The sequence below is a fragment of the Callospermophilus lateralis genome, chromosome 14, assembly GCF_048772815.1.
Source record: "Callospermophilus lateralis isolate mCalLat2 chromosome 14, mCalLat2.hap1, whole genome shotgun sequence".
Lineage (NCBI taxonomy): Eukaryota > Metazoa > Chordata > Mammalia > Rodentia > Sciuridae > Callospermophilus > Callospermophilus lateralis.
In genome coordinates, this window is record NC_135318.1 from 67,826,810 (window position 1) to 67,838,331 (window position 11,522).

Genomic DNA, 11,522 nt, shown 5'->3' on the forward strand with positions numbered 1-11,522 from the left:
CAGCACAATTCACAATAGCCAAACTGTGGAATCAGGCTTGGTGTTCATCAATGGATGAATGCATAAAGAAAATATGCTATAGATACACAATGGAGATTCAGACAAAAAGAAAAATGAAATTATGTAATTTGTTCCTACAAATGGATGAAACTAGAGACTATCATGTGAAGTGAAATAAATTGAACTCAGAAGGTCAGGGTCATGTTTTCTCTCACGTGGAAGCTAGAGAGGAAAATGGAATAGAAACATGGGGATAGATCTCATGAAAATCGAAGGGAGATCAGTAGAGAAAAGGGACAAAGGGATGCAAGGTAGTGATGGAGGGAGAAAATGCTGGGAAGTTATACTGAACTAATTATATTTTTATATTGTGTATTTTGTGCATGTACAAATATATACCAACAAATCACATCATTATGTACAACTATAAGGCATCAATTAAAAATGTGGGGGAAAATAAAAAAAAATTTAAAAAGAAGTTATTAGAGATCTGCCTTTACAAATTTGTTAATCCATTTATGCAACTAATGGATTAATTGATTAATGATCTAATTGCTTGTTTTGATAGTGGCTCTGCTCTAGAAACCAGTTTGGCTCAGTCTCTTATGCATACACTCTCTTGCCATATGGTGCCTTGTGCCATCTTGAGACTGCCACAAAGAAATCATTATCTTGGATCTGAAGCATGAGGCAAAATAACCTTCTTTTATAACTTGCAAGTCTGTGATACTTTGTTATTAAAAACAGGAAAAATGCATATGACAAGAATGATGACACCATGACCACATTAGATTTATTATTGGAATGAAAAAAATGGTTCAAAATAAAAAAAATCAATAAGTGTAATATACTACCTTAACAATTAAAATTAAAATTAGCCCTTTTATGATCAGAGACACACAACAAACCAAAAACATGGAACTTCTAAAAGTAAAAAATGCCATATATGAAAATACCACAGCTCCTGTTATATCCAGTCGTTGAAGACGCTTCTCCTCCAATGTCAGAAACAAGATAGGAGAATCACTCTTATCACTTCTCTATAATTAGTCATCCTAAACCAGGCACTTAGTAAATAAAAAGATATTAAACACATCCTAATTGAAAAGGAAGAAGTGGGGCTGGGGTTGTGGCTCAATGGTAGAGCACTTGCCTCACACATGTGAGGCACTGGGTTCGATCCTCAGCACCACATAAAAATAAACAAACAAAATAAAGGTATTGTGTCCATCTACAACTAATAAAAAAATTAAAAAAGAAAAGGAAGAAGTAAAATTAACTCTACTTGCAGATGACATGATCTAGTATGTACAAAATTCTGTACACTATGAATAAACTTAAAAAAATTAAAAACCCACAAATTGCATGATATAAAAGCAACATGCAAAAACTAGTTGTAGTTCTACACACCAGAAATGAACAAACTAAATCAGAAATTAGGAAAATAATTCCATGTGTAATAGCCTTAAAAAGAGTAAATAAGACTTGTACACTAAAATTTACAAAAATATTGCAAAAATAAATTAAATAGAAGTAAATGAAAAGATATCCCTATACATGGATTAATGAATTAATATTGTTCAGATCTCAACACTACCCCAAATGACCCCCAGATTTAAACAATCCATTTCTAAACCCCAGCAATACTTTTTAATTCAATGGAATCTCATGATACCTCAAATAGCCAAAAAATCTGGAAAAGAACAAAGCTTGAGGCACTTTACTTCCTGAATTCAAAATTTACTACTGTAATAATAATTTAAAAAGCATATTAGACATAAAGACAGTCAGACAGACCAATGGAATTGAATAGAAAGCCCCAAAATGGACATTTCTACGTGTACAGTGTTGTGTGGTTTGGATGTGAGTGTCCCCCAAAAGCTCACATGTGAGACAATTCAAGAAGATCCAGAGGAGAAATGATTGAGTTATCGCCTTAACCTAATCAGTAAATTAATCTCTAATAGGATTAACTGAGTGGTAACTGGAGGCAGGTGGGTGTGGCTGGAGGAAGTGGTTCATTGGGGGTGTGGCTATGGGGTATATATCTTGTATCTCAAGAGTGGAGACTCTCTACTTCTCCATCACCTTGATGTGAGCAGCTCCCCTCTGCCACACACTCCACCATGTTGATTCGAATCTTGAGCCCCGAGAAATGGAGCCTGCCTTCTATGGACTAAGACCTCTGAAACCGTGAGACCTCAAAATAAACCTTTTCTTCTGTATAGTGTTTTGGGCCAGATCCATTTAGTCACAGCAGTGAAAAAGCTGATTAAACACATAGTCAAGTTATTTTTGACACAAGGGTGTCAAGAGTATTCAATGGGGGAAAGGAGAGACTTTTCAACAAATTGACCCGGAACACCTGGATATCCAGGTGCAAAATAATGAATGTGGGCCCTTACTGAACACCATATACTAAAATTAATTCAAAATGGATCAAAGAACTGAATGTAAGGTCTAAAACTATAAAGCCTTTAAAAGAAAACTTAGGCGAAAGCTTTACCATATTGATTTTGCGATGATTTCTTGGATACACCACCAAGAGCGCAAGCAGCAAAAGAAAAACAGAGTGGACTACATCAATATTCTGAAGACTGTCTCACAATGGCTAACAAGTATATGAAAAGGTGCTCAATATTATTAGCCATCAGGGAAATACAAACTAAAAGTACACTGAGATATCCTCTCACCCCAATTAGAATGTCTGTTGCAATAAAGACAGAAAATAAATACTGGTGAAAATATAGAGAAACTCATTGGTGGTATAAATTAGTACAGCCATTATGGAGAACAGTAGAAAGGCAAGGGAGTTGAACAAGTAATTTTTCAAAAAGGTTATACAAATAGTTAATAAGTATTTGATGTACATTTCATTAAGGAGGTACCTTAAGGAAATGTACATCAAAACAATAATAACATGTTATTTTCTACACGAGAATAGCTACTATAAAAACAAAGGAGAGCCAAAAAAGAAAATGATACATGTTGTCATGCATTTGGAGAAACTGGAACCCTTGTATATTGTTGGTGAGAATGTATAGTGGTACAGGTGCTATGGAAAACAGTATAGCAATTCCTTTAAAAATATTAAATAAAAAATTGCCACATGTAATCCAGCTATTATACTTTTTTTCTAATATTCACAAAATAATTGAAAGTAGGGTCTCAAGGTGATATTTTTACACCCATGTTCATAATAGCATTCCTTGCAATAGGCTTAAGTGTGGAACAATCCAAGTGTGCATGGATGGATGAGTGGAGAAACAAAATGTTGTATACCCATACAATGGAATATTATCCAGCCTTAAAAAGAAATGAAATATGACACATGCTATGGTGTGGATAAACCTTGAGAAAATTATGGTAAGTCATAAAAGGACAAACATGATTCTTTTTATATGTGGTTCCTAGAGATGGGGTGGTTGTCAGGAGATGGGGAAGGAGGGCATAGGAAGTCATTGTTTATTGTTTAATGGACACCAACTTTCAGTTTTGCAACATGGGAAAATTTCTGGAAATCAATAGTAGTGATGATTGCACAACAATGTGAATAAAATTAATACCACTAAGTTATACATTTAAAAATCATTAAGATGGTTAAGTTTATTTGTATTTTACTACAATTGAAAAATAAACATAGTAGTGCTATTGATGGTCTTTGGAGTTCCAGATGTTTGAAGTCTTATACCCTTTCTTGCAAAAGCCTTTTTCCATCTCTGCTTTGGATTCACACCTAAAAACTTAGGTTAGTAATGTGTGTAACATTAGAAGACTTAAATCTGTCATTTTAAAATTGTTCACAATTTTTCACTGAGGTAACTGGCAAAATTAATTATGTTAGTACTTAGGGAAGGATGCATTTCAAAAAAGTACTGACCTCAGTAGAAGCTCATAAATTTAGGAAGGGTTTAGGAAATGAAGGTCATTCCACAGTAATTAAATATATCTCTTTAGAAATGAAAATAGTAAAAGAGAACATTCAAATCTAAATTGAGTTCAGGAGCTCACAATCATTTGACTGAGTTTGGAGATGAAGAAGGTTCTGGTAAACATCCTAACTCCCCTCATCACATACACAATGTTCTCTGTCATGAAGAATGGTGTGAAGGGTGAAGTTTGGGGCCTGGAGGCAGGAGGAAGGTAACCTCATCTAGCTTCCTCTATTCTTGATTAAAAATTTATATGTGTTCCTTAGAGTCAGTTACAATTCTTGGAGGAAAAATTAAATAACTCTTAATTAAATAAGCCACATATCAACTCTTTATTTAAAACAAACACGTAGACACTGCAGATAAAATTCAAGCTCCCCTCTCATTTACTCCAGATGTGGCCTGTAACACGTAGACACTGCAGATAAAATTCAAGCTCCCCTCTCATTTACTCCAGATGTGGCCTGTATCTTCTGCTTTCCTTCTCAAACCTATTTATGTGAGTATATAATAAATAATGTATTTTTATTTACATGTACACACATTTATGAGCCCATAGCAGGCATAGTAATACAAAGCATTTTTATTTATTTTTATCTTTGCAGTACTGACAATTGAATCCAAGGTCTCACACATGCTAGGCAAGCAATCTACCACTGAGCTCCATTCGCAGCCTTTTAATTTTTTTTTTTAAATTTTGATATATCATCTTGATAAATTGCAGAGGCCTGCTTCAAACTTGTGATTCTGCTGCCTCAGTCTCCAAAGTAGCTGAAATTATAGGCATGCATGAATATGCCCCACCTGTTATGCATTTTTATTATCATCTTTTCTAAAGACCTCTTGTAGGACTCCTAGCAAGAAATAGGGCAGACCATGCCTCCTCTTTTATAGAAGTGATAATGTCAGAGTGCCAGGAAATTGGATTACAGGCAAAGACAATAAGCCTGAAAAAAACTAATAGTCTGAGGTACTTGTAAAAGGGACATTAAATGTGTGCTCATGTAATAGATGGTGGGGAAATATCAGGTCCATCCTTGAGTTAGTACTTTGTGTGTTTGATATTTGAGAATGCAGAGTGTCATAAATCAATCCAGTATTAGTGTTGCATTGAGAATGTTCATTTGTGGGATGTAAAGGAGGGTCTGCTTTATCCCACAAATGAACAGAAAGGGCAAAATCCCTAACAACTTGAGAAGAAAAGGCATCTGAATCCTACCATTCCTTCATGTTCCTGTATTGAGTAGAGATAGAACCAGTGTTTGTAGCATTGTGTGATGTGAAGAAGAGACAGTATATACATACAAAGAACAAGCCATGGTAGGAACATGTATGGGAGTGAGTGAGAGACTGTCTGTCACCATTTTAACATTTATTACCAAAACAGAAAAATGAGATATAACAGGATATTATTATACCTTGAGCCTGAGTCACTTACTCACATCAGTCAAGAATATATTGCTTCTCAATTTATCAACAGTAGTTAGAAACTTTTGTTCTTCCTGAGCTACTCATTTGAAATCTTGTGTTCCAACAAGTGTTTTTAATGCAGCTTCTGCAATTATATTCTGTAGAGACCTCAAAGGGGAACGTAGGGATTTTTAATACCTTGTAAGAGCTAAAATGTGAAAAAAAGTAGTTTGCATGATCTCAAGAAGGGATTTGGCAAACGTTTTTTGTAAAAGGCCAGGTAGTAAATATTTTCAGCTTTGGTGGTTGTACCAACAGATGGCCAAATTGCAGCTATTCAACTTGGCCACTACTGTGCAAGAACAGCCTCAGACAATGAGTAAATAAGTACAGCTGTGTTCCAACAAAACTTTATTCACAAAAGCAATTGCCAGGCTGGATTTGGTGCACAAGCCATACTTTTTCTAATCTGTGTTTCTTTGATCTCCCACAAATTTTCCTAATATCTAATATCCATACATATTCATTTTATTCTTTCAATTTGACAGCTTTTCCTCTTCTGATGTCCCTTCAAAAATGTAAAGTAAACCATAAAAGAAAACAATATGTGCTGACATCACTAAACTCATCACTAGGAATTCATTAAACAACTATTTATTGAATGCCACAAGTGTGCCACGTACTATGCAATGTGATTTGCAGTTGAAATTTGAAGGTGATGCTGAGTGCCAACTTACATTGAATCTTGTTTTCCTGCACCACTGCCTGGCCTTCAGGATTCCACCCTCCCATAGTTAGTAAAGAGGTACCCAGAAGAAGAGTGAGCCAGGTAGCAACTGACAATTATTAAACATGCCAGACACCTGATATTGTCAAAGGAACTCCTCCACAAATCTGAGTTTCTAATAACTCCATTTTGCAGAAGATAAAGTCTAGTCTTAGAGGATAAACAACTCAGCTAATAACTGTATGCCACAATTCAAATTTAGGTTTGTGGAGTTTTAGAGTCCTAGCTTCTTCCCGTGTGTCTTTAATCTCCCTCAGATTCATAACACCCAGAGACATATATTTTGTTCAGAGTCAGATCATTAACACAAGAAAAATAAAGTAATAAAAGTAGCTAAGTAACAATGAAAAGATGATATACATACACATATATATATCTAAGTATGAACAAACATTATTCAAAATATGAAGGCTATGATTTCAGTGGATTATAGAAAAACATAATGAGAAAGGGTGGGTTTAATGTGATTAGTAAAAAAAAATGGGTGTTTGTGTGTGGGTGAGACAGTGGGGGAGAGAGATAGAAAAAAAATATATATATATATATTTTTTTCTATCATTATGGTTTTACCGTGTCTTAAATATAAGGTTTAACAGATTGGAATTTATTTTGTAGATTATTTGGCAAACCTGAGTGGGATTCGAAGATTTTATACAAACAGGAAACATATTCTTTTTTAGACAAATGTGGCTTTTGATCCTGACCACTTTATCAATTAACTATGGGGCCTATACTTTTCTTTTTTCAATTTTTTTTTATTATTAGTTGTTCAAAACATAACAAAGATCTTGACATATCATATTTCATACATTTGATTCAAGCAGATTACGAACTCCCATTTTTACCCCGTATGCATATTGCAGATTCACATCAGTTACACATCCACTTTTTTACATACTGCCATACTAGTGTATGTTGTATTCTGCTGCCTTTCCTATCCTCTACTATCCCCCGTCCCCTTCCCTCCCCTCCCCTCCTATCTTCTCTCTCTACCCCATCTACTGTAATTCATTTTTCTCTCTTGTTTTTTTCCCCTTTTCCCTCACTTCCTCTTATATGTACTTTTGTATAACAATGAGGATCTCCTTCCTTTATCATGCAATTTCCCTTCTTCTCTCTTTCCCTCCCCGCTCTTGTCCCTGTTTAATGGTGATCTTCTTCTCATGCTCTTCCTTCATATTCTGTTCTTAGTTGCTCTCCTTATATCAAAGATGACATTTGGTATTTGTTTTTTAGGGATTGGCTAGCTTCACTTAGCATAATCTGCTCTAGTGCAATACATTTCCCTGCAAATTCCATGATTTTGTCATTTTTAAGTGCTGCGTAATACTCCATTGTGTATAAATTCCACATTTTTTTTTTTATCCATTCATCTATTGAAGGGCATCTGGGTTGGTTCCACAGTCTAGCTATTGTGAATTGTGCTGCTATGAACATCATTGTAGCAGTATCCCTATAATATGCTCTCTTAAGGTCTTTAGGGAATAGTCCGAGAAGGGCAATAGCTGGGTCAAATGGTGGTTCCATTCCCAGCTTTCCCAGGAATCTCCATACTGCTTTCCAAATTGGCCGCACCAATTTGCAGTCCCACCAGCAGTGTACAAGTGTACCCTTTTCCCCACATCCTCGCCAGCACTTGTTGTTGTTTAACTTCATAATGGCTGCCAATCTTACTGGAGTGAGATGGTATCTTAGGGTGGTTTTGATTTGCAATTCTCTGACTGTTAGAGATGGTGAGCATTTTTTCATGTATTTGTTGATTGATTGTATGTCCTCCTTGGAGAAGTGTCTGTTCAGGTCCTTGGCCCATTTGTTGATTGGGTTATTTGTTATCTTATTGTTTAATTTTTTGAGTTCTTTGTATACTCTGGATATTAGGGCTCTATCTGAAGTGTGAGGAGTAAAAATTTGTTCCCAGGAATTAGGCTCCCTCTTTATCTCTCTTAGTGTTCCTCTTGCTGAGAAAAAAACTTTTTAGTTTAAGTAAGTCCCATTTGTTGATTCTAGTTATTAACTCTTGTGCTATGGGTGTCCTATTAAGGAATTTGGAGCCCGACCCCACAATATGTAGATTGGAGCCAACTTTTTCTTCTATCAGATATCTTAATTGATATCTTAATTTGATATCAAGCTCCTTGATCCATTTTGAGTTAAATTTTGTGCATGGCAAGAGAAGGGGATTCAGTTTCATTTTGTTGCATATGGATTTCTAGTTTTCCCAGCACCATTTGTTGAAGATGCTATCCTTCCTCCATTGCATGCTTTTAGCCACTTTATCAAATATAAGATAGTTGTAACTTTGTGGATTAGTCTCTGTGTCCTCTATTCTGTACCATTGGTCCACCCGCCCATTTTGGTACCAGTACCATGCTGTTTTTATTACTATTGCTCTGTAGTATAGTTTGAAATCTGGTATCGCTATACCGCCTGATTCACACTTCCTGCTTAGAGATTCTTTTGCTATTCTGGGTCTTTTATTTTTCCATATGAATTTCACGATTGCTTTATCTATTTCTACAAGAAATGCCATTGGGATATTGATTGGCATTGCATTAAACCTATTGAGAACTTTTGGTAATATTGCCATTTTGATGATGTTAGTTCTGCCTATGCATGAACAGGATATATTTTTCCATCTTCTAAGATCTTCTTCTATTTCTCTCTTTAGGGTTCTATAGTTTTCATTGTATAAATCTTTCAATTCTTTTGTTAGGTTGATTACCAAGTATTTTATTTTATTTTATTTTTTTAGGATATTATGAATGGAGTGTTTTTCCTCATTTCCATTTCAGAAGTTTTGTCGCTGATATACAGGAATGCCTTTGATTTATGCGTGTTGATTTTATATCCTGCCACTTTGCTGAATTCATTTATTAGTTCTAGTAGTTTCTTTGTAGACCCTTTTAGGTCTTCTAGCTATAGAATCATGTCGTCTGCAAGTAGTGGTAATTTAAGTTCTTCTTTTCCTATTTTTATGCCTTTAATTTCTTTCATCTAATTGCTCTGGCTAGTATTTCGAGAACTATATTGAATAGAAGTGGTGATAGAGGGCATCCCTGTCTTGCTCCAGATTTTAGAGGGAATGCCTTCAATTTTTCTCCATTCAGAATGATGCTAGCCTGAGGCTTAGCATAGATAGCTTTTACAATGTTGAGGTAAGTTCCTGTTATCCCTAGTTTTTCTAGTGTTTTGAACATAAAGGGATGCTGTACTTTTTCGAATGCTTTTTCTGCATCTATCGAGATGATCATATGGTTCTTATCTTTAAGTCTATTGATGTGGTGAATAACATTTATTGATTTCCGTATATTGAACCATCCTTGCATCCCAGGAATGAATCCTACTTGATCATGGTGCACAATTGTTTTGATATGCTTTTGTATCCGATTCGCCAGAATTTTATTGAGGATTTTTGCATCTAGGTTCATTAGAGATATTAGTCTGTAATTTTCTTTCTTTGAGGTGTCTTTGTCTCCTTTTGGAATCAGGGTGATGTTGGCCGCATAGAATGAATTTGGAAGAGCTCCCTCTTTTTCTATTTCCTGAAATAACTTGAAAAGTATTGGTATTAATTTTTCTTTAAAGGTTTTGTAAAACTCCGCTGTATACCCATCCGGTCCTGGGCTTTTCTTGGTTGGTTGTCTTTTGATTGCTTCTTCTATTTCATCCATTGATATTGGTCTGTTCAAATTGTGTGTATCCTCCTGAATCAGTCTGGGCAAATCATATGACTTAAGAAATTTATCGATGTCTTCACTATCTTCTATTTTATTGGAATATAGGGTTTCAAAATAATTTCTAATTGTCTTCTGTATTTCTGTAGCATCTGTTGTGATATTGCCTTTTTCATCCCGTATGTTAGTAATTTGAGTTCTCTCTCTTCTTCTCTTCATTAGCATGGGTAAGGGTTTGTCGATCTTATTTATTTTTTTGAAGAACCAACTTTTAGTTTTGTCATTTTTCTCAATGTTTCTTTTGTTTTAATTTCGTTGATTTCCACTCTGATTTTAATTATTTCTTGCCTTCTGTTACATTTGCTGTTGTTTTTCTCTTCCTTTTCTAGGGTTTTTAGATGAAGTGTGAGCTCATTTATTTGCTGGTTTTTTCTTTTTTTGAGAAATGACCTCCAGGCAATAAATTTCCCTCTTAAAACTGCTCTCATTGTGTCCCATAGATTCCAATATGTTGTGTCTGTATTTTCATTTATCTCTAAGAATTTTTTGATTTCCTCCTTTATGTATTCAGTAACCCATTGATCATTCAGTAACTTATTGTTCATTTTCCATGTGATGCAGGATTTTTCCTTCCTTCTTTTATCATTGATTTCCAGTTTCATTCCATTATGATCATATAAAATGCATGGTATTATCTCCACCCCTTTATATTTACTGAGGGTTGCCCTATGGCATAATATAGGGTCTATTTTTGAGAAGGATTCATGTGCTACTGAGAAAAAAAGTATATCCACTTGATGATGGTGGATATATGTCAGTTAAGTCAAGGTTATTGATTGTGATATTGAGTTCTATGGTTTCTTTATTCAACTTTTGTTTGGAGGATCTGTCCAATGGTGAGAGAGGTGTGTTGAAGTCATCCATAATTATTGTGTTGTAGTCTATTTGATTCTTGAACTTGAGGAGAGTTTGTTTTATGAACGTCGCAGCACCATTATTTGGTGCATAAATATTGATAATTGTTATGTCTTGTTGGTGAATGGTTCCTTTTAACAGTATATAATGTACTTCCTTATCCCTTTTGATTAACTTAGTCTTGATGTCGATTTTATTTGATATGAGGATGGCCACCCCTGCTTGCTTATGAGGACTGTGTGCGTGGTATGTTTTTTCCCAACCTTTCACTTTCTGCCTGTGTATGTCTTTTCCAATCAGATGTGTCTCCTGGAGGCAGCATATTGTTGGATTTGTTTTTTTAATCATGTTACTAGCCTATGTCGCTTTATTGGTGAGTTTAAGCCATTAACATTTAGAGTTACTATTGACATATGTTTTGTATTCCCATCCATGTTTGATTATTTACTTTTTTTTAAATTTTATTTTAGTTTGGTTTGTTTCTCCATGATTAGCTTTCCCCCGCCCTCTTGCTTTACTGAGGTACTTCCTACTGTTGGTTTTGTTTATTGTTTTTCATTTCTTCCTCATGTAGTGTTTTGCTCAAGATTCTTTGCAATGCTGGTTTTCTGGCTGCAAATTCTTTTAACTTTTTTTATCATGAAAGATTTTTATTTTGTTGTAGTACATGAAGCTTAATTTTGCTGGATACAGAATTCTAGGTTGGCATCCATTGTCTTTCAGTGTTTGAAATACGTTGTTCCAGGATCTTCTCGCTTTCAGCGTCTATGATGAAAAATCCGTTGTTAACCTTATGGTTTACCC